This window comes from Prionailurus bengalensis, chromosome B1 (genome assembly GCF_016509475.1).
Source record: "Prionailurus bengalensis isolate Pbe53 chromosome B1, Fcat_Pben_1.1_paternal_pri, whole genome shotgun sequence".
NCBI lineage: Eukaryota > Metazoa > Chordata > Mammalia > Carnivora > Felidae > Prionailurus > Prionailurus bengalensis.
Genome location: NC_057344.1, coordinates 156984988 through 157008249, shown reverse-complemented (window position 1 = coordinate 157008249; position 23262 = coordinate 156984988). Strand labels below are relative to the sequence as shown.

General features: G+C 36.0%; 1 pseudogene; it reads right to left on the bottom strand.

Annotated features, from left to right (window-relative positions):
• Positions 1–19929, bottom strand: part of LOC122469353 — an 84644-nt pseudogene extending 64715 nt beyond the window's left edge.
• Between the last annotated feature and the right edge of the window lie 3333 nt (positions 19930–23262).

Sequence of the window (23262 nt, the reverse complement as noted above, 5' to 3'; positions counted from 1 at the left end):
AAATTTTCTTCTTCCTTGGGCTCTAATTACCCTTTGCTACCCCTTTGGTAAGTGTTGGTAATATGCAATAACCTTGTGTAATGATTTAGGAAAATGAAGGGAGAAATCAAGCTGTCTGGGTCTGGCATGATAGCAGCTGCAGAAGTTTAGAGTGATGATGAGAAAATGGTGAAGACATGAGACACCTGGGTGGCTCAGGTCATGATCTCCTGGTTTGTGAGTTTGAGCCCCACGTTGGGCTTGCTGCTGTCAGCGCAGAGCAGGCTTCGAATCCTTGGTCTCCCTCTCTGTCTCTGCCCCCCCCCCTCTTTCTCTATCAAAAATAAATAAACTTAAAAAATAAAAAGAAAGAAAATAAAATGGTGAAGCTGGATGAAGCGTCCTGTAAGTGGAGCATTGTAAGCCCTGTGAAAGTGACTGGAGACATAAAGGTGGCCCCAGAGACTCAGCTCAAGCTCAAATAATCTGTCTGAGAGTCAAATAAGAAAGGAAGAAAGGAAGGGAGGGAAGAAAGAAGGGAGAAAGGAGGAAAAAAAGGAAGAGAGAAAGTTATTTTGCCTAGGAAATTTTAATTACTTTCACAAAGGGGCTACAAAGAATGATACACACTCCCCTAACTCATGTCCATCCCCATGAATAAATATAGAAAGCACCTAAAAAACACCTGCAACTCACAGAGCAAATGATTCCCACAGTAGTTACTGCATCAGAACAGAGACCTAGATCTCAAGCTAGAAATACAATAATCACATTATCATATTTTCTCTAATAAAAACAGTGACCTCAATCTACTGGTTTTATTCAAAACAGAGTGGAAACAATTATTACATTAGGCCTATAATTGTTTACTTTTGTCTGCCAGTAACAAAGCATCATGTACATGAAGGAAACAAAACACATTTTAAACAGAGTTGACACTTTTAAACTCTGGCTGTGCACCAGCTTTCATTTAGTGACCAGGATCCCCAAAATCACATGCATACATAGAGTAACAAGAATATATTTTTGAACTGATGGTGGGGACCTTTTACGCATGTTAGATAAAATAGAGTCATACAGTGCAAACTATTTCTATCTAGGAGATAAGAAGTACACAGTGTTATATTTATGAAGTCATGAAACTAGGGGATATAGACAAAAATCCAGCTTTAAATCATTGATAGTAAAAAAGAAAAGGAAAAAAAAAGAAATAAAAGCAAAAGAAAAAGAAAAAAGAAGGAAAGGAAAAGAAAGGATGAAGGAAAGAGCTTATTATCTGTAAATGTTTATTTTTCAGGGCTCATAGCGAGGTAAGGCATAGACCAAAATAATACATAAAACTACTATGCCATAACAAACAGACTTTTTCAACTCTATGTATATATTAAAATTGAATATCTTAGACTTCACCCACACCCCAGATGGATGGTGTTTAAGTCTGTTCAGGCTGTTATAACAAAAATATTACAGACTGGTGGCTTAAACAGCAGACGTTTATTTCTCACAGCTCTGGAAGCTGGAAAATCTGGGATCAAGGTGCCAGCAGGTTCCATGTTTGGTCACTTCTGGTTCACAGATAGCTCTCTGCTGCTGCGTCCTCACATGGAAGCAGAGGCAAGAGAGCTGTCTGGGGTCTCTTTTATAAGGTCCTAAATCCATTCGGGAGGGTTCCACTGTCATGACCTAATGACCTCCAAAAGGCCGTGGCTCCTAGTACAATCACAGTGAAAGTCAATATTTCAACATATGAATTTTGGAAGGACACAAACATTCAATTTATAACAGATGATGACACATAAATAGACATGAAGTTGTCAGTCAGTTTCTAGTGAAGGAACACACAGCTGAGTCAAAGGCCGACCTACTGGGGATAGTGTGACTGCCCATCGCACGGAGGTAAAACTGATTATGTCTGTAATTTAGCAAGGAACCAGGCCTTTCCTAACTCAGTGAAAACACAAGCCATTCGGCGGATATTATTTTTCTTGGAATTTCATGTTATTTAAAAATGAGGAATTATCTCCAGTCCTGTGTCCTCGCCCCTCCATTACTGTAGTGACCGAATGTCACTGCACACTCAATTGCTGAATCTTGAAGAGAGTGTTGAGTACTCATTTCATCAGGAAGACACATAGACACTTTCTTTTCTGGGCTTCAAATATCACATGCTAGCAGTTTTGGATTCATCAACCCTGTTTATAAAACCTATGTCTCACACCTCTCTGTACACATGGTAATTTGGAAATGAGGCATTAGTTCATAATAACTTAAATTTTGTTTTACAAATCCATAACCAAAAATGCTAATGCTGCAGACCTTGTCTCTTCTTCTGTTATATTCAGGACCAGTAATGTATAGCCACTTGGAATAAAGATTTGGTAGTTTTTTGTATTAAGTTGAACATAGACTATCTGATAACACAGACATTCTACTTCTAGATTTTTTACCCACAGAAATAAAATATACGTGCAGTTCCCCAACGACTTGTTCACAATAATTATAGTAGCTTTATCCCCTATTCCAAAAAGTGTCAACAACCCAATACTATGTGCTACATTCATACAAGAGAGTGCTACTGTAGAATAAAAATAAGCAATTCACGGAGAGACACATTAATAATTTTGCAGAAAAAAAGCCATACCCAAATGAGTACATACCATATGACTCAATTTATATGAAGCCCTTCAGCAGGAAAACTTAATCTATGATAAAAAAAACATACGAAGAGTATATGTCTCAGGGGATGGGTTGTATTTGGAGAGGTAAGAGAACTTTCTGAGTAATGACTTTTGTTGATTACCTACCTTCTTCCCAATAACATATTGTGGTTTTTATTTTTATTTGCTTACTTAACTTACATTCTTACTTACTTATTGTTATCTCTCTCATTCCTAATTCCAGAGCGCGATCTCAGTAATTGTTGAAATGGTAACTCAAGCAGACCAAACATGACTAAAAGAGGGAATTATAATCCATGCTTGGGCAAGCACCTTCTCTCTTGACCTTCCACTGGACACAAATAAATAAACATTGCCATAGATACTTCCAGCAGCTGTTTTAAGACTATGATGGGAACCAACATAAAAATGAAGTCCACAAGTAGGATGATAGCACAGAGATGTAGAAAGAACTTGGATTTTTGGTCACAGCCCTAACCATTAACTCAGCCAATTCTGGAGACTGCCCTAGTCTGTACTTCTTCACATTGGAACCTTTACATATTCTAAACTGTAGAGCAATTTGAGTGAGATATTGGCATATTCATGCCAAAGCATGCTAAATGGAATGGCTCCATTTTTCATTTGCGATTCTTGTTAAATTATTTCACTAAAAATATTCTAGAACCTGGGTTTGATATTTTATTTTGCCTCATGCAAGATTTCCTCAACTTCGAGGAAATTTACACACTCCAGAATTTTCAATTATGGCCTGACCCAGCCAATCTCTAGCAAAGAAAGGGGGGAAATTTATCTCTATAATCCCAAAATAGCTTCTAAATGCAGTTTTCCTGGCCTATGTAAATGATATCTCCATACTTCCATTTGCTCCTGCCAAAATCTCTGGAAATATCTTTGACTTTCTTTTATATCCTCACAAACAACCCGTCAGGACATCCTTCCAGGCCTGCCTTCATAATATTTCCATACTATTGTTATGTAGATGAATGTTCTTATCCTTAGGGGAGATACACTGAAGTATTTAGGAGTGGCATTTGTGTTTTTCTGTAAAATACTTTTAACTGAGTTGGGCTAAAAAAGAAAACAGTTGAATGTGTATAAATGTATACATACATACTTACATATATTCATAAATGGTTGGCTGGATTTATGACCTGGTTTGTCTGACCTTGAAGCCATTATGCTAAATACTTAATAGAGAGCTTTCCTGGTTTAGGTGAGATATAATGAGGTTAAGAATTAAAGTAATAGAACTATGACTGGAAAGGAGAGGATTGATTTATCATTGGAAAATTTTGAAGAATAGTTAGATATGGAAATAAAAGACAAGTTAATGTTAAAGTTAGTCTTAATGTTTTAAATCAGAATAATTATAACATTGTTGGCAGAGATCACAAAAGTGGAAGGATTAAGAGCATGGGGGTGAGGTTGATAATGATTTAAAACATGTTTCTCAAAATATTCATTCCCAATGAAGTGAAATATAAATTACATCAGGGCATTTGGAGAGAAAAGGTGAGATTGAAGAAATGGATGAGAATAGTTTGAGATATATTAATAAGTTATATAAAGAAAGATATAAAATATAAAATCACTATTGCTCAGATAATGTACCTGTGCTTATGTGAAAAGGAAAACCACAAATTTCTTCTCTGAAAGATTATTTGTAAGATGTACGACCTTACAAATGGCATGAATAGAACAAATGATCAATATAGTATTTGTGGTTGATGATGATGCTTTTTTTGAAGAAATATCTATATCCAATATTTAGGACAAAGCTTTACATTTTTTCTCCCAAGAAGTCTAAATTATAGCCATAATTTCTGGGCAATAGATCTGTAGTGATTAGGCTTAAATGTTTTAGATTTACAAAGTTAATGTATTGCTCAGCTACAGTGCTGGGTCATATTCCCTTGGCCATAGGGAGTGAGAATGTACACCAAATGCTGTTTCTACATACACTGGTGTCAATGTGCCCTTCTTAGTCAAATGTGACATACATTCTGGCTCTTGAACTTGCTTGCCCAGTCCATCTGCCATGATGGCAATGTGCCCATTCACAAGATGCTCTGCCAGGTTTATCTGGACAAAGGTGTAGCCAAGGAGAGGTTAGAAAGGGAGTTTGTTTCACATGCAAATGGCCATACAAAGGGGAAAAAAATGTGCCTGATCTCTGAAGGCTCTACATCTGAATTATGAACACTAAAATCATTTCACACCTCTTGATCAGGATAAATTCTCACCTTCAAAAGGAAGATCCAGTTTGTTCTTCAAAGTGTTAATCCCAGTCTCTTTATTTAAACTGTAGGAACTAACTGCTAACCCTTCAGCACATCATTTTGGACTTTAAGAACAGTAAGTCCTTGTAAGAGGACTTACTATAAAAACTGTATAATAACATACTATATATAATAACTTACTATAATAATAACTATAATAAAATAAAAGTTATGTAAAATTAGGATTTTTGTAGAAGAGTAACAGAAAACTCAATAATCACAGTCTTCTTGACAGTGGAAAGAGACAGTGTTTAAATTGGGCATTCTACAATCTTTAGCTTGCTCCTTTTGCTATTTATAATTGTGTTGGTTCCTCACTTTATTTTTCTATCGTATGAGGTCATAGGGACTCCACCACCATAAATAGGTCACACAATTTCCAATGAAAGAATAACATTCACTTGAATAATGTTTTACTGAAAAATCTAGTTGTCTGAGAGATAATAATCATCCCCTTTTCTATCAGGAAAAAAAGAGGTTATTTATGGTATTTGGATATAATAATTATGTAGGTGGCCAGTTACCGGAAATAAGTCATTCTTGCTGGCTTTTCTATGTTTCTATGTTTTCAGTATTACATTCTATAAATTTAGTTGACTAAATAGCTACCGATTTCTGCCAAATTATAGGTTTTACTTATTTAACCATTCTTATTTAACTATTATTTTACTGGTGACTATAAAACTCACCAGAAGCTCTTAGTGCACCATTCAGAACCACAGAAAATGCACCTTCCACATTCTTACTAGCTGGCTTCTTTTCATCTTTCAGAGAACCTCTTCTGACTTAAATGGCTTCTTTTATTATATTATTACATCTTACTGATTTTCTTCAGAGCACTAATTATTATTCAAGCATATATTCATTTGTTTATTTACTTGTTAATTATATCTCTTGCAATAGATTTTAGCTTCCATATCTAGGGTTGATATCTATTTTAATTCACCAGTTTATATGCAGCATCTAACCCAGTGTCTTATGCTCAATAATTATTTCAAATGAATACACATATGAATAAATATGATCTTATATTAAGAAACGTTAATGAGGCTTCTGTCTTTCATTGTTCAAAATTGCTGTATTACTTCAGGATTCTTAGTTGCAGACAACAAAGTCCACTCTAGCTGACTTATGCAAAAGAGCCCTTATTATAGCCTCTTACTAACTCAAAGAACTTTGGAAAAGTCCGGGGAACTGAACTTGATGCTAAACAGTCAAAATGACCCAACTAGAAGATATGCCTAACACTATCACCAGAGATGTCACTGATGCTACCATCTGCTGTTTGACAGTCATGAAAACCAAATGTTCATACATTCACATAGCAGAATCTTCTTAACAGGCCTTAATAAAAGGCCTCCAAGACAATTCTCATAAAAAGAAACAACTAGCCTTTGTCCCAGATGTTTATTCTTGCCTTCCTTCTCTCATATATGTGTATCTATTTGGTGGAAGACAGTCTCATTGGAATCCTGACACATTGAAATCTAATAAATATGGTATTTGTTTATTTTTTTAGACTCTAGTTTAAAGGAAGGTATGCTATTAGAGAGACAACATAGATTGAGGAAGCCAATCTACAATATTTTCCACAATCTCTGTGTTTTGGTACAGAAGAGAAGAGGGTGTAATGCAATCAGAGAAGGGAAAGAAAGCCAATGCAGCTGAGGCACACTAGGGTGACTGAGTACGTAAATTCTCACTAAATTCTCTTCTAAATTCTCACTAAATTCTTCTCACTAAATTCTCACCACAGTCCTGTAAATCAGGCAATCAACTATTTAAACCCACTTATTTGACTCTAGAACTGAATACCTAAAAATTTACCTATATTTCTTTTATTGTTACCACTGACTTGAACAACATGAACACTTAGCAATTATTTCCATGTTATATAAAAATGTAGAGACAAATAAATGTCTCGGGACATTAATAACTTAAAAAAAATTCCAATAGTAGAACTCTTTTCCAGGCCCTTAGTTGTCCTTTATTTTAGGATCTAAATTTTTAAATCCCCATTATTATCCATTTGTAACCCCTGAGTAGTCTCACATGATTCCAGAAAATGAGCTGTCAATGTTAGTTCGTCTTGTGGGAAATAGTCCAAAAGTATCCTGTTGGTCTACTTAAACTCAGTCATGCATAATTTACTGGATAATCACTGGTGTCCTAATCAATATCTCTATCTACCTACTCACTAATCCAGTTCAAGAACTATGTGATTTAACATGCAACAGACTCAAGACTAGCCCTTGGCAAAATTGAAATCTGTCTGTGGTACCTTCACTTTTCTCTTTACCAACTATCTTTCCCCAAACTCAGACTATTGTTCTTATATAACTTAAAGAAAAGGAAAAAAAAGGACTTCAAAGGGATTTTTTTCAAGTCCTCTCTCTCAGAGTGAGGAAATCAAGGCTTAGAAAGAGTAAGTAACTGGCTTAAAGCCCTTAAATTAAACAATGACAAGGTCAAAGCTAAAACCTAATTTAGGGCCTTCTGATTCCACATTCCATAACACTGCTGATGGTCCTACTCTAAAATGTTCCTAGGATTGTCTGTGAATCCTGGCAGGCTTCATGATACAAGTTACTAGTTTAAAAAAAAAAAAAAACACTCTGCCAGTGGGGTGATGGGATAAGTAAATTTCTATCCATTCCATTCAGTTCCAGCTAAAGAAATACACATTTGTCTTTAAGCAGCCAGGAATACTAAAAAAAATCACTGAGTTTCTAGTCTAGTTCTGGAACTCACCAGCTCTTATCTTGGGCAAGTAATTTCATCTCTCTGGGCCTTAAAAGCAAATTATTTATAAAACAAGATGTTGTAATTGATGGCCTCTAAATTCTCTCCCAGCTTAAGAAATTCACTAAAGAGTAGCCTGCTGCTGTATTCACTACAAATGTGACCTTAGGCCAATGATGGCAAATTCACATGTTAGGTACAACAGCCATTTATCCCATACTATCCCAAGACAGTATTAGTTAATGCCTGTCATATCCATGTAATCAAACACTTTCACTCTCAAAATTACTTTGGTTTTAAAGACAAATTTAATCACTTTATACATACATGTAGGAAAGATCAATGCTGGGTCAGACTGAAATATTTACATATCAGTCAGAGTGCTGATAATAATAACAACGATTTCTTTTTTTTTATTTTTAATGTTTATTCCATTTTTGAGAGAGAGAGAGAGAGAGAGCGCATGAGCAGGGGAGGGGCAGATAGAGAGAGGGACACAGAATCCAAAGCAGGCTCCAGCCTTTGAGCTGTCAGCACAGAGCCCAATGCGGGGCTTAAACTCACAAACCAGGAGATCATGACCTGAGCCGAAGTGGGATGCTTAACCGACTGAGCTACCTAGGTGCTCCTAACAACAATTTCTACACTTACAAGAACAAGCATGATGTCTTGGAACCTTTTTCTACATTATTTCATGTTATTGCTAAGAGGATGATCTCTTGAGTCAGATCGCTGGATTGACTTACTAACTACCTAAGTTACCAAAAATCTGTTTCCTTACCTAAATAAATACAGACAGTGACAGAGCAGAGGTCTTGTTATAGGATCTAAATTAGAAATTCAGAGCAAGTGCTTCAAATAGTGCTGGTAAATAGAACTTATCAATATACATTAGGTATTATTATTCCCAAACAAATACATGAGGCAGATCACACCAGACCTATTTTTACAGACTCTCATCTAAGCTTTCTGAAAGGTTTAAAATCTTACCTAAGAGGTGACGTATTTTCCTTCATTCAACTTTCTAATGAGCTCAGCTCTTTCTTCTCATGGGCTTATAGATTACACTCTCATCGCCTCAATCACTCTTTCTGTCATTTTCCAAATGGCTGCCTCCATTACAATTTAGAGTCTTAGTTTAAATGCCCCTTCTTCAGAGAAGTACTTTCTGATCCATCAATACCATCTGAGCTACAAAACCCAAGTCCTATTACTTTCTGTTACATTGCTCTATTCTTCTTTTTCACAGCATGGATCTCAATGTTCAGTTATTTTATTTGATAGGTTGCCAGTTGGTACACATTTTCTCCACTAGACTAGACACTCAAGAAAGTCGAGAATCTAGTCAATCTTTTTCATTATGGTACACCAAATATTAAAACACAGTACCTGGAGCATAATAAGCACTTTAATAGTTTTTTTTAATTTAATGCTTATTTATTTTTAAGAGAGAGAGAGAGAGAGGAGTAGAGAGGAGATAGAGAATTCCAAGCAGGCTCTGTGCTGTCAGTGCAGAGCCCAACACAGGGCTCGATCTCACAAACTGTGAGATCATGACCTGAGCTGAAATCAAGAGTCGGACGCTTAACTCACTGAGCCACCCATGCGCCCCAGCACTTTAATGAATTTTTAAAAGGAGTTTGGGTGTGCGTTTGTTCAGTGAATAGACAAATTGTAAGTGCCTAATTCAGGATTTACATCTACGTCTACTCATCTCACATTCTGTCCACACTATGCAACATGCTTTGGCAGCTCCTTCCTTATATCGCACCTCTATGTTAGTTGATTAACTCAGGAAATCTTGTGGGAACATTAGAAAACCACTAGAAATAAGCTTGCTACTATATTCCTTAAAACACAATTCCTGGGGCACCTGAGTGGCTCAGTTAGTCCTCTGACTCTTGTTTTGGCTCAGGTCATCAACTCACAGTTTGTGTGTTCGAGCCCCATGTCAAGCTCTGTACTGACAGTATGCAATCTGCTTGGGATTCTCTGTCTCCCTCTCTCTCTGCCCCTCCCCTGCTCACTCTCTGTCTCTCTCTCTCTCTCTCTCTCTCTCTCAAAATAAATAATAAACATTTAAAAAAAACCCACACAATTCCTAGTTAATCCTCTAGTCTGTCTACAGATAGGACAAGAAATAGTTGTATTAGGTTTAGCCTCGTGAAGATAGGTTTAGCCTCGTGAAGATACCATTTTGTAGCTCAGTATCAGTTAAATAATTTCTAGCCCAGGAGAATTATTCATCCATTTATAAAGATGTGTCTTCTTGGGATTCAATTTTCCACTATATACATAGCTAATATGGTTAGGAAAAGAAAATGATTTAGAGGCAAAGAAAGAACTAAGAAATAAGAACAAAAGGAAATTCTGCAAAGGTGGGTATTTATCACAAGTATCTGGGAATAAACGAAAGAAATTAATTTTTACTAAATCTTACTTGAGATTTTACATCTGTGCAAATGATATTATGAATTATAATTTTCCTTTGTTTTATTCTGATTTGTTTAGGTTAGGTTAAGAGATAATGTCTGTATTAATATTGCATTGATATAATTCAAGAATCATTACTATATGAAAGATAAAATGAACTAAGGCAATTATATCTGAATAAACAATATTTAATGACCAAAAATAAGTAATATGTGAGATGGTCATGATTTTACCTCTTTTTAGCAAAAGTTACTTTTGTTCCTTTATTTTTTTAGTAGGCAGTTGGCAACCTAGTTTCATGGTCTCCCAGGGACTGGGTTCTTTAAGTAAAGATTAAATTAGATACCGCAGCTGATTCCAGTGTTTAAGAAAATTTATCTCTACATTTTCCCTAATTTTCTACATCATACTTAGTTTAGATCTTAGCATCTTGAATGCTGTACATTTTATATTTTAAACAGATAATTGAATAAAATTGCAACTAAGAATTAATTAACTCTTTGAAATGATCTCTCTCCTTCCTGTTCTTCCATGAATCATACACTGGAAGAAACATCCTTTGCAGGATGGGAAGATGAGCAGGAGAGACTGTTCAGTCAGTTTTCGCATTAACAGACAGGCCAGTTGAAATTACTTCCCAGACTTGATTTGGCCTGCAGCCAGATGGTTGATACTGTTAATAGAGAAAACATCTGTTTACCCTAATGTGTTAGTTTACTGTGCTTGGAGGCCATCAACATGAGCTGCTGTGCACAGGTCTTATGAAAGGAGTGAATAATTTTTTTTTCATTTGGAAGTCAATAACACATAGAGGAATCTTGTTTTATAGTCCCCATATTAGGCCATGCTCAGACCCTGAAGATAAAGAATTACCGATAAACCCGGGACTCCACAGTTTGCTCATTAATTCCAAATAAGTATTTCCCCTCTTTCAGTCCTGAGTGAAATCAGAAGACTTTATATTCTTATGCAGTTAAAATAAAGCAATTAATAAGAAAAACATAGACATTACACATGATTAATCAGCAAATTCAACAAAATCACCTATTATTTAATTTTTCTGTAATTGCATTAGAACAGCAGCCTGGACTTTTTTTGCATCTAAAACAGAAATGCCTAATTTAAATATTTACAGAGGTCTCCTTAAACTCACTGATGGTACCAGTAAGTCATCACTGTGAATTGATGCCTCACTCCCAACTGTATAAATGTGTGAGAAAAAAAGACAAGGAATTAGAGTATCTCTTCAAAAATTTGGAAATACCATGTTCCACGAAGTTCTTATGAAGGTCATAATGTGACCAAACTCCTGCAGTATCTTAGATAATTATGCAAACCTTCATAAATAATTATTAGTTATTGAAGTACAAGGAAAACAAGTTTGAGTTTATATGGAGAAGGTCATCACTTAAATGTAGACTGTCTCATTGCTTTGTGGGATAGGTTAATGAAAAATGTACTTGCTCACCACAGCAAGAATCAGGGCATGAACTAAAGTCATAAAACTTTTATGGAACCTGTCCACAGATACCACATTGCTGTCTTTGCCTTTCCTCTTTGCAGTACACTTGATAGAAAAAAAGCTAAGTGCGGTACCAACATTTCAAAAGGATTGCTCAAACTTCAGTTATTTTGCTTTGGAGCTGAAGCAAAGAGTCCTTCTGACGGTTTTACTGACTGCAGGTTTGGTGGGAGGTAAAGCCACGCTTCATGTAGTGTTGCAAGTATGAAGTATAAATCAGGTTTCATAAATATGCCCATTTGGTGTACTCAATTGACTGTAAAATAATTATGCTCTGCTGTGTAATTGTTGTGCTGTGGAAGAAAGCAGGACTTCTAAACATTTAACGGAAAATGATTATGCGACCTGAATTAAGGCTGTATTTTCTCCCACCATCTTCTGGATAGCAACAAAAGCATTTTGTAACAACTTCATCCAAAATCTACAGGATGCAAGGCTACCTAGGTATTAGTTGTTGTTTTTCTTTGTGTCTTTTAATAATTGTTTCTGGGTATCTATTTGTCCTCTTGTCCTACAATTTTAGATCCAGGACATAACTGTAGCACATTTTAGTGAAAGTATCAGAAATTTCTCTTACTTTAGCAGCATTTTACTGACCAACCAAAGGGTGAGATGCAAGGTAAGGGGAGAAAATATTTAGAGAAGCTAAAATATTTTGTTTAGTCCTATTGTTCTGCTTTAAAAAAAAAAAAAACACCTTACACTGGAAACTTGGCAGTTTATGTTTCAAAGTTTATGTTTCACCTGGGAAACTCTGGACATATTAAGAGTACAAACATTTCACATACACCTTGAAATGTAGGTCCAATGATATGGGTAGCATCCATCTACCATTCATGGCATAGACTAACAGAACTATTTAGGCTCTGTGCCCTTTGTTATGTCTATCAAACTAAGGAAAAAAAATTATATTAGAAAGTAAGTGAGGATTTTAAATTGTAAAATATTCAGCTCTGTGCTCTTCTCTGTTTATAAGATCAATAAGTATCCATTGTATAAAACATACGGCAAGTTACCCACAGTCTTATTGTTAATACTTCTATTTGCCAAATGTACACTTAAATATGAAAATATTTTTCCCATGTCAAATCGTCAAGTTCTGAACATGTGCCAGTCAGTATGTGGTCATGTTTCTCAGTACACTGAGCAATGGTCTGGAAGTGAACCAGGGGGTAGCATGTCCTAGTTTATAAATGCTATAGTCTGGGTATATTAAAGTCCCTTTAGAAACATTATTTCATTCTTTGGCCTTTCATACCTAAATTTGCTATATGTTTTTATATTTTTCACATGAATCTAGAATCATGAATCATTTTTCACATGAATCTAGAAGTAAACTAGAAAAATAGCAACGTGTGACCTATTCTGTCCATCACTGTTAGTTTCCTTTAAAAAAAAAAATAGGATTCTCCCCAGCTTAAGTTTATCAATTCTATTTTGTGATCTCTATTACAACATGTTACCAGTTGCAACCAATCTAATATACAAATCTCAGGACTTCCACATTTATTTGTTCCATATACGGAAAACCTATTTCATAATCTTTTTCTTATTGACCTTAAATTTTGCAGTAGCTGAGGAACTTTGGCATGTCTAGGGTGAAGCCAGTATTTTCATGTCTAGGTTTCTTCAAAGACCATCACAATCTATGGGATGGTACTTTGAAGTTTATCATTTTTCTAGTCGGCCTTTGAGTTCTTCAGGGGCCAAGCGTTTAATATTTCTTTAATCTGGAGCCAAAATGACTTCCTGCTCCAGTGCTGGCCTCAATTATGGTGCTAAAAAATTATCTTCTCTTAATTAAAGGAATCACAGTGCTGTCTTAGAGCACAGAACATTACTTTCCAAGGGGGGATGACCATCTTCAGGTAAACGTAAAATACTTTGTTTTTATATCATTTCTGGCCAGATTTTTGAAATAAGGATAATTCCTGGGCATTTAATATGTAAATAACATAGTAAATATCTAGAAATAATCTAATTAAAAAGACAGAGGCTAAAGATTCAAAATAGGATGGAGTCAACATATCAGTTCTAAAAGTAATAATTTACTTAAATTGTGCGTTTTTCTGAAAAAGAAGATAACACTAGACTATATTTCAGGAAAGTTGATTAGAATTACTTGGTGATAATGCAACATTGCTCCCTCATTTAGACATCATTCAAAAATTTATAGAATGCTTACAATATGCAAAGTATTATCTGGTTGAATGACCAATTTTCCTCATATATTATTCCCTTAGGTGAAATACTTGTCTTTGGAGGGAACTTCCTTCTTATAATCTCAGTTCTTCAGAAAAGTTCTATTCAGTATTTCTGTTGGAGCAGCACTCTCCAAGGAAATTTCTGTGATAATAGAAATGCTCTATAATCTATGCTGTTCCATATAGTAACTACTGGCACATGTAGCTATTATGCATTTGAAATGTGGTTAGTACAGCTAAAGAACAGAATGTTTACTTTTGTTAATTATAATTTAAATTTAAATAGTCACAGGTAGCTAGTACTGTACTGAATAGTGCAGACATCCATACAAATTCTCAACATATCATGCAGGCATGATCATTAAGAAAAGTCGATAAAAATATTTTTGTGTGTGCCTACAAGAGATCCATTTTAGACCTAAAGACACCTGCAGATTGAAAGTGAGAGGATGGAGAAACATGCATCATGCAAATGAACAGCAAAAGAAAACCAGAGTAGCAATACTTGACATTGGACAAAATAGACTTTAAAACAAAGACTGTAACAAGAGACAAAAGAAGGGTACTATATAATAATAAAGGGGACAATCCAACAAGAAAATACAGCAAGTGTAAATATTTATGCACCCAACATACAAGCACCCAAATACATAAATCAGTTAATAACAAACATAAAGGAATAACAGATAATAAATAATAATAGGGGACTTTAACACTCTACTTACATCAATGGACAGATGAACTAAACAGAACATTAACAAGGAAGCAATGGCTTTGAATGACACACTGGAACAGATGGGTTTAACAGATACATTCAGAACATTCCATCCTAAAACAGCAAAATACACATTCTTTTCAAGTGGATATGGAACATTCTCCAGAATAGATCACATACTAGTCCACAAAACAAACTTTGACGAATTCAAGTAGATCAAAATCATACCATGCATATTTTCTGACCACAACATTATGAAACTAGAAGTCAACCACAAGGACAATTCTGAAAAAACTACAAATACATGGAGCTTAAATAACATGCTACTAAACGATGAATGGGTCAACCAGGAATAAAGGAAGAAATGAAAAAGTACATGGAAACAAATGAAAATGAAAACAAAATAGTCTAAAACCTCTGAGATGCAACAAAAGTGGTTCTAAGAAGGAAGTTTATAGGAATACAGACCTACTCAAGAATCAAGAACAATCTCAAATAAACAATCTAAACTTATACCTAAAGGACCTAGAGAAAGAACAACAAACAAAACCTAACACCAGTAGAAGGAAGGAAATAATAAAGATTAGAGTAGAAGTAAATGATATAGAAACTAAAAAATAATAGAACAGATCAATGAAACCAGGAGCTGGTTCTTTGAAAAAATCAACAAAATTGATATATCTTTACCCAGACTTATCAAGATGAAAAGAAAAAGGACTCAAACAAAATAAAAGAGAGGAGAAATGACAACCAACATCATAGAAGTACAAACAATTATAAGACAATAATATGAACTATGTCAACAGATTGGACAACCTACAAGAAATAGATAAATTATTAGAAACATATAAACTACCAAAACAGAAACAGGAAGAAATAGAAAATTTGAACAGACTGGTTACCAGCCAAGGAGACTGAATCAGTAATCAAAAAACTCACAACAAACAAAAGTCCTGGCCCAGATGGCTTCACAGGAAAATTCTACCAAACACTTAAAGAAGAGTTAATAACTTTTCTTCTCAAACTATTGCAAAAAATAAAAAAGAAAGGAAAACTTCCAAATCCATTCTATGAGGCCAATGTTACCTCAATACCAAAACCAGATAGAGACACCACTAAAAAAGAAACTACAGGCCAATATCCCTGATGAACATAGATTTGAAAATTCTCAATAAAATACTAGCAAATCAAATTTTACAATACATTAAAAAAAATTATCACCACGATCAAGTGGCATTTATTCCTGGGTTTCAAGGGTGGTTCCACATCCATAAATCAATCAATGCAATACATCACATCAGTAAGAGGAAGGATAAGGACCACATAATCATTTCAATAGATGCAGAAAAAGCATTTTATGAAGTACAATATCCATTCATAATAAAAACCCTCAACAAAACAGGGTTAGAAGGAACTTACTTCAACATAATAACGCCCATCTATGAAAAAGCAACGGTTAACATCATCCTTAATGGAGAAAATCTGAGAGCTTTCCCCTAAGGTCAGGAACAAGACCAGGATGACCAGGATGACCAACATAGTACTAGAAGTACCAGCCACAGCCATCAGACAACAAAAAGAAATAAAAGGAATCCAAATCAGTAAGGAAAAAGTAAAACTTTCACAATTTGCAGATGACATAATACTACATATAGACAACAAAGACTCCACCAAAAAACTGCTGGAACTGATAAACTCAGTAAAGTTGCAGAATACAAAATCAATGCACAGAAATCTGTTGCATTTCTATACACTAATAATGAAGCAGCAGAAAGAGAAATTAAGGAAACAATCACATTTACAATTGTACCCAAAATAACAAAATTAACAAAATATCTAGGAATAAACCTAACCAAAGATGTGAAAGATCTGTACTTTGAAAACTATAAAACACTGATGAAAGAAATTCAAGACAACACAAAGAAATGCAAAGACATGCCATGCTCATGGATTGAAAGAACAAATATTGTTAAAATGTCTATACTCCCCAAAGCAATGTACATATTTAATGTTATCCCTATCGAAATACCAACAGCATTTTTCACAGAGCTAGAACAAAAAACCCTAAAATACGCATGGAACTGCAAAAGACTCTGAATAGACAAAGTGATCTTAAAAAACAAAAAAAGAAAAGAAAAACTCAAGGCATCACAGTTCTGGACTTTGAGTTATATTACAAACCTGTAGTAATCAAAATAGAGTACTGGCAAAAAAATAGGCATATGGATCAATATAATAGAATAGAACATCCAGAAAGAAACCTCCAATTATTTGGTCAATAATCTTTGACAAAGTAGGAAAGAATATCCAATGGGAAAAATGCAGTATCTTAAACAAGTGGTATTGAGAACACTGGACGGCTACATGCAAAAGAATGAAATTAGACCACTTTCTTACACCATACGCAAAATAAACCCAAATGGATTAAAGACCTAAATGTGAGAAAGGAAGCCATAAAAATCCTAGAAGAGAACACAGAGTAACTTCTTTGACATCAGCCATAGCAACCTCTTTCTAGATATGTCTCCCAAGTAGGGAAACAAAAACGAAAAGCAAATTCTGGAACTACATCAAAGCAAAACGCTTCTGCAGGCCAAGGGAAACAATCAACAAAGGTAAAAGGCAATGCCTACAGAATGGGAGAAGATATGCTCAAGTGACATATCTAGTAAAGGGTTAGTATCAAAAATATATAAAGAACTTATAAAACTCAACATCCCTCCAAAAACTAATCCAAGTAAAAAATAGACAAACAACATGAACAGATATTTCTCAAAGAAGATACCCAGAATATTAACTCACCAGCAACCCTCCAGTCATTTCTAATGATGAGGGTAATGGATGTGAAGTCCTCCCTGCTCTTTCAGTGCTCCCTACTCTATGTACACATTCTTTGATGTTCCAGGGAAATCATAATTATAGACATGTGTGATATCGTGGACATTGAGACCTCAAGATGTCAAATCTGAAGCAATCAATATTCTTACTCTACCTGTTTTAAACTTTTCTAATGTTCTCTCTTGGCCATCTGTTTTCTGTCGCCGTGAAGGGACTCCCACCAATCCATGTCACAGAATTGGGTCACTTGATGAGCAAACTTTTCTGCTGACAAACATTATGACTTTGTCCTTGGGAGACAAGTTTTCTAAAAACGCTTGGATATGAGATCATTTCTCTTCTTCTGTGGTGACAATTACGTTTTGTTTCATGGTACTTATAGCAACAAGATCCAAAGTACCAACATATACAATCATTGGCTCTTTCAAATAAAATTGTGCAAGTCCACGGACAGCATATGACCACGTCGCACTTGTCATAATAGTCTGCCTGTCTGGTGCACATCTAATAAAATTGTCAAATCCCATGGGGGTCAAATCCCATGTCTAGCTTCTTGTCGACTTCATCTAATACCAAGTAGGTTATGCTTCTGAGATTGGAACAGTTACTCATTTGTAAATCATTCAGTCTTCCAGGAGTTACAATAATATCTACTCCTTTTCTCAGTTATTGTATTTTTCCATTTCTGTCTCCACCACCATATATACAAACACTTTTAAGGCCTTTATATGAATACATAGAACATTCTGCTTCTACGTGAAGACCTAATTGCCTAGTGGGTGTAAGAACTAACATTCTGGGTCCGTTCTTTTTTTCTCTAATTATGGGCTGTAAATCAAGATGGATAATCCAGGCACTAAGTAGGACAGTCTTCCCTGTTCCAGTTTGGGCTAATCCTATAAGATCTTTTCCTTGTAGAACTATTGGCCATGCCTGCATTGAAAAACATCCTCAAATTTACAAGTAGGACTGGGTATATGACACTTCTGACCATCTTTCAAGTCATCACACATTATATCAAAATTTTCTTTCCTCCAAGTGTCTACTTGCACTTGGACGCTGAACTTGTTGTTTCTGACTCCATGTAAAGTTTTTCTTAACTGGAGGTAAATCTTCCCATTCCCTCCCTCCATTTCAAAGCATTTTCTCCAATTTGATCCCAATCAGTGAATAGCTGATTCTCTGTAACATTACTATCTGTCCTTACATGTCTTCCCACAGAAGGTTGGAATGCAACGATATCAATTCTGGGCTTTGCATTGTAATTTTAGTGTTTTTTTTTTTTTTTAAGAAAATTATCTGTCACTGTTTTGGCTTCTTCTTCATTGCCTTGCTGCCAAAAATTTTGACCTGTGCATGGGGATAATCTTTGATTATCTGTATTTTCCTGTTTGTTGTACTTTGGAGGTCTTTTTTTTTTAAGAGGCTTTTTTTTTTTTAATGTTCATTTACTTTTGAGAAAAAGAGAGACAGAGCGCGGCGCGTGGGTGGCTCAGTCAGTTGAGCATCCGATTTCTGCTCAGGTCATGATCTCACGGTTTGTGGGTTCAAGTCCCATGTCAAGCTCTGTGCTGACAGCTCAGAGCCTGGAGCCTGCTTGGGATTCTTTCTCTCCCTCTCTCTCTCTGCTCCTCCGCTGCTTTCTCTCTCTCTCTCTCTCTCTCTCTCTCTCTCTCTCTCTCAAAAATAAATAAACTTTGGGGCGCCTGGGTGGCGCAGTCGGTTACTTAAGTGTCCGACTTCAGCCAGGTCACGATCTCGCGGTCCGGGAGTTCGAGCCCCGCGTCAGGCTCAGGGCTGATGGCTCAGAGCCTGGAGCCTGTTTCGGATTCTGTGTCTCCCTCTCTCTCTGCCCCTCCCCCGTTCATGCTCTGTCTCTCTCTGTCCCAAAAATAAATAAACGTTGAAAAAAAAATTAAAAAAATAAATAAATAAATAAATAAATAAATAAACTTTAAAAAAGAGAGAGGGAAAGACAGAACGCAAGCAGGATGGGGGCAGACAGCGGGGGAGGCACAGAATCTGAAGCGGGCTCCAGGCTCTGAGCTGTCAGCACAGAGCCCAGTGCGGGGCAGTAACTCACGAACTCATGAACTGTGAGATCACGACCTCAGCTGAAGTAAGAGCTTCACCGGAGCCACCAAGGCACCCCTGGAGGTCTCTGATTTTTGACGCACTACGACCAATGACAGCGCTGACCCACACGTGCTTCAATCCAAAGCGGAGCGGCGGTTTGCAGGGGTTCCTCTAGCCGCCACCTCTGTCGCCCCTAGGGGCCCCCCAGACCTCATCAGTTTGGATCCTCCGCAGGCCTCCTTTCCAGAGCCTGGGGCACCGCCAAGCTTGGACGCGAAGCAACGACCCAGGAGGAGGCTGGGGCGCCTACTTTTTGCCTTGACCTGAACCGGATACCCGAGCAAGATCTGGCTCCTCCGATGTCGCTCCCTTTGACTCTGCAACACTCCACCGAGTCCTGGCGGGTACGTCCCAGCAGGAGCTGCTGACGGAGCCCGCCCGATGCTCTCTCAGATAACATTTTAATTCAGAAACGCAGACGACTCATTCATTACGCTTGGGTGTATTTTCATAACATAAAAAGAGATTTACTTGTGGCAAAATTTAAACAATATATGCTTAAGAGAAACTGTGCCTGAGAGAGACTGAAACATGGCTTATCAATGTAAAAAGTCAGTTTTTAATTGTTCTCCTCCACCTTTATTGAACATCAGATACAACCTCAGGGTCTTTGCACTGACTGTTTGCTACACTTTTATCTCCTTATCTCCTTCAAGCCTGCACCAATATTACCTTCTGAGTGAGGTCAACTCTAACCACCTTTTCAAGAGCTAATCTCACTCGTCCCTCAAAATTTTCAAATTCCCATATCCTGCTCCATTTTTCTCCACAAAATTTATTCCTTTCGAACATACTATAAAATTGATTCAATTTATTCATCTATTTTATTTTTGTGTCCTCTAAATAACCTCTAAATGAGATTCGTAAAAGCAAATAATCTGGGTCATTTTTTTTCTCACTGATGTATCACCAGCTCCAGGACATAACCAGGCAATTTGTAGCCCTTAATAAATAGTAGCTACTGTCCAAAAGACTTACTGAATTGTCTAATTCACTGATTGGGGGTATTGAACTTTTCTATAAAGGAACATAAAGTATATATCTTTACAGGATATACAGACTTTACAGGATGCATAGGCTTTCTGTTGCAAATTCTCCAAAAAATGTAAAAGCTTTCTTAGCTGGCAGACCATATAAAAACAGACTGTGGGTCAGATTTGGACCATGGGCCATAATTTGCCAAACTTTGGCCCAATTCGATGTAGAGACGCAACAGAAAAGGACCCACGAGATGATTAGCCCTAGAATTGTTTGTATTTGATATTGTGAACATTTTTGTGATTATATGTGTTGTGCCAACTTCCTTTAACTAAAACCGAAATACTATTGTGGCAAATTCAGTCAGAATGGCTGGAAAGCAATCTAACTTGGCAACCTGTATCCTTTTCATTCCCCAGTCCACCAGAACATTGTTATTCTGTCTCTTATAAAACATTACTATTAAAGTAGTGTTTAGTCCTTAGCTTTTTAATAGATCATGAACCCCACTTAAGAAACCAATAAAGGTTATGAACTTTTTTCTCACCACACGTATGCATATACCCATAATTTTGCACACTGATTTTAAGGGTTTATAAATTAAGCCCGTTTCTTAAGAATCTCTTCTCTTTTTAGATTTGTTGTCTCTGTGGCTCATAGTTGCTTTGTGTATTTAAAAGAATGTAAACATTTGCTTTAAATGGCCTTTCTTTCCAATTTATTATTAAATAGCATAGTAGAAAATGTCAAAGAACTGTAATCAAACATGGTACCTACTAACTCATCAAATACTTAAAAGCATATGTGACCTGAAATGATATATCAGGCAAATAATTCCCTCAGTAGTCAGGGTTTCATTTTAATGGGGAACCATTTTTTTGTCGTTGCTTTTATTTGTTTTTACCAATCAAGTCCATAGCATCTTTAGACTCCTCTAGGTTGATAAGATCCTCATTCTTTCATTTTGAGAGTTGAAAGTCTTAGTATAAACAAAAGCAAGAGCATAACAAGTGTCAATATTCTTTTGTTATTTTACTGGTGTCACCAAGAAGTCTAGGAACTGGACTTCTCTCTTCTCTAGTTTCCTAACTTGAACCATTACTACTTTCACAACAGCATATTCTATAAAAGAGGTGTGCAAAGATAGCCAGGTGACCAATCTCTGAGTTTTCAGTGTTGAATTCAGGTCTACATCCATAGATATCATCAGAGCCACAACACTCACTGTAGGTAAGGTACTGGCAGGCAGAGAGGGGCATGTAAACTGATTGGTTACTGATGATATTTAAGCATTGCTTTCCCCAAATAAATTACTTCGCAAAAAAAGTGTTTAAATAAAGTTGTTTGTAGTTATAACTCTAATAGTAATCCACTGCCATTTAGTGGGAATTCATGAGTGACCAGGAAAACGTGAACTTGCAGGGGGGACTGAAAGTCCTCCAGTGTAACTCCATGCGAACATGTTGGTCATGAGAATATCAGCCATCAAGTGTGTCTCTGCAAAAAACAATAAATGATGAGGGCCACTAATCTAGAGAAATTATCCTTCGTTATAGTATATATACACTCAGCGTCCTTATTAAGGAAAAATGCCACACATATTCACTAATGTTAATGGACATCCTGTTTAATAATTCCCAGAGATATAAGAAGTAATTTGACTGCTTAGGCTCAAAAATATATAAGCTAAAAATCATTCAGTTACCTGATTAATCACAGTCTATTTACTGAGGCTTTGAGGGAGGAAATGAAGATAAAGTTGTGGCAAAGCACAGCCAAGATTAACAATGTCAAGGTCAAATTCACATGTGTTGCTTGGAAATAACAGAAGTTACAATAAGAAGAAAAACTATAAGAGAACTAGGATAATGATAATCTATAAACAGATTTAAATAGGAATGGATTGCTGTCAGAAAGAAAGAGAAAGAAAGAAAGAAAGAAAGAAAGAAAGAAAGAGAGGAAGACAACTGATTTACGTATTTGATGATTCATAAATCCCATTGCCCTTTGTGAAAACATCTCTTAGTCTTCTTTTGTCACATTTTTAGATAAAGAAAAAAAGAAAATATATCCCATTAGCCAAATACTAGATAACATTAACAGATCAGAGTTTGAGATCCATAGCAGTCACAGAAGGGCCCAATAAATTATGGGTAGGGTGACTCTAAACAAGCTATCTCTTCTCTCTTCCAAATATAATAAATTTTTTAAGATCAGAGTGTTTATCACATGAAGTTAATAAAGTAGAAAATGACACTATTTACCTTCATCAAATAATATGTCAAGAATTTACAGCTCAGCTCCTTGGAAATCTGTCTTTTTTAGCCTGGTGTTTTGTGTAACATTTTAATAGCTGGAAGCAAACGGGGAACATAAAGCCTGTGAGGCCAAGAAAAGTTTTTAAAACAATATTTACATTATTTACTGATTTCTTGTGAAATATTATTTTTACATTTAATGTTATAAAAATTACACATACTATTGAGCAATTGGAAGTGGAAGAGTTGCATGATAAATAACTAGCTAAACCACCAAAAGAAGAGAGAATTGGCAAGATAATGTCAGGAATAAGAGTTGTCATTACTCCAGATCTGTCGACAGATTACTGCATGTCCCCAAGAATACCAGGCTAAAGGTCATAGCTCAAAGAATGACAGTTTTTCTGAGCATAAAAGGAGAGAATTTGCCATTCCAGATCATATTAATGATCCATTTAGTCTAGCATCCTTTCTATGGAAGTGGTCATTTGCTTGTT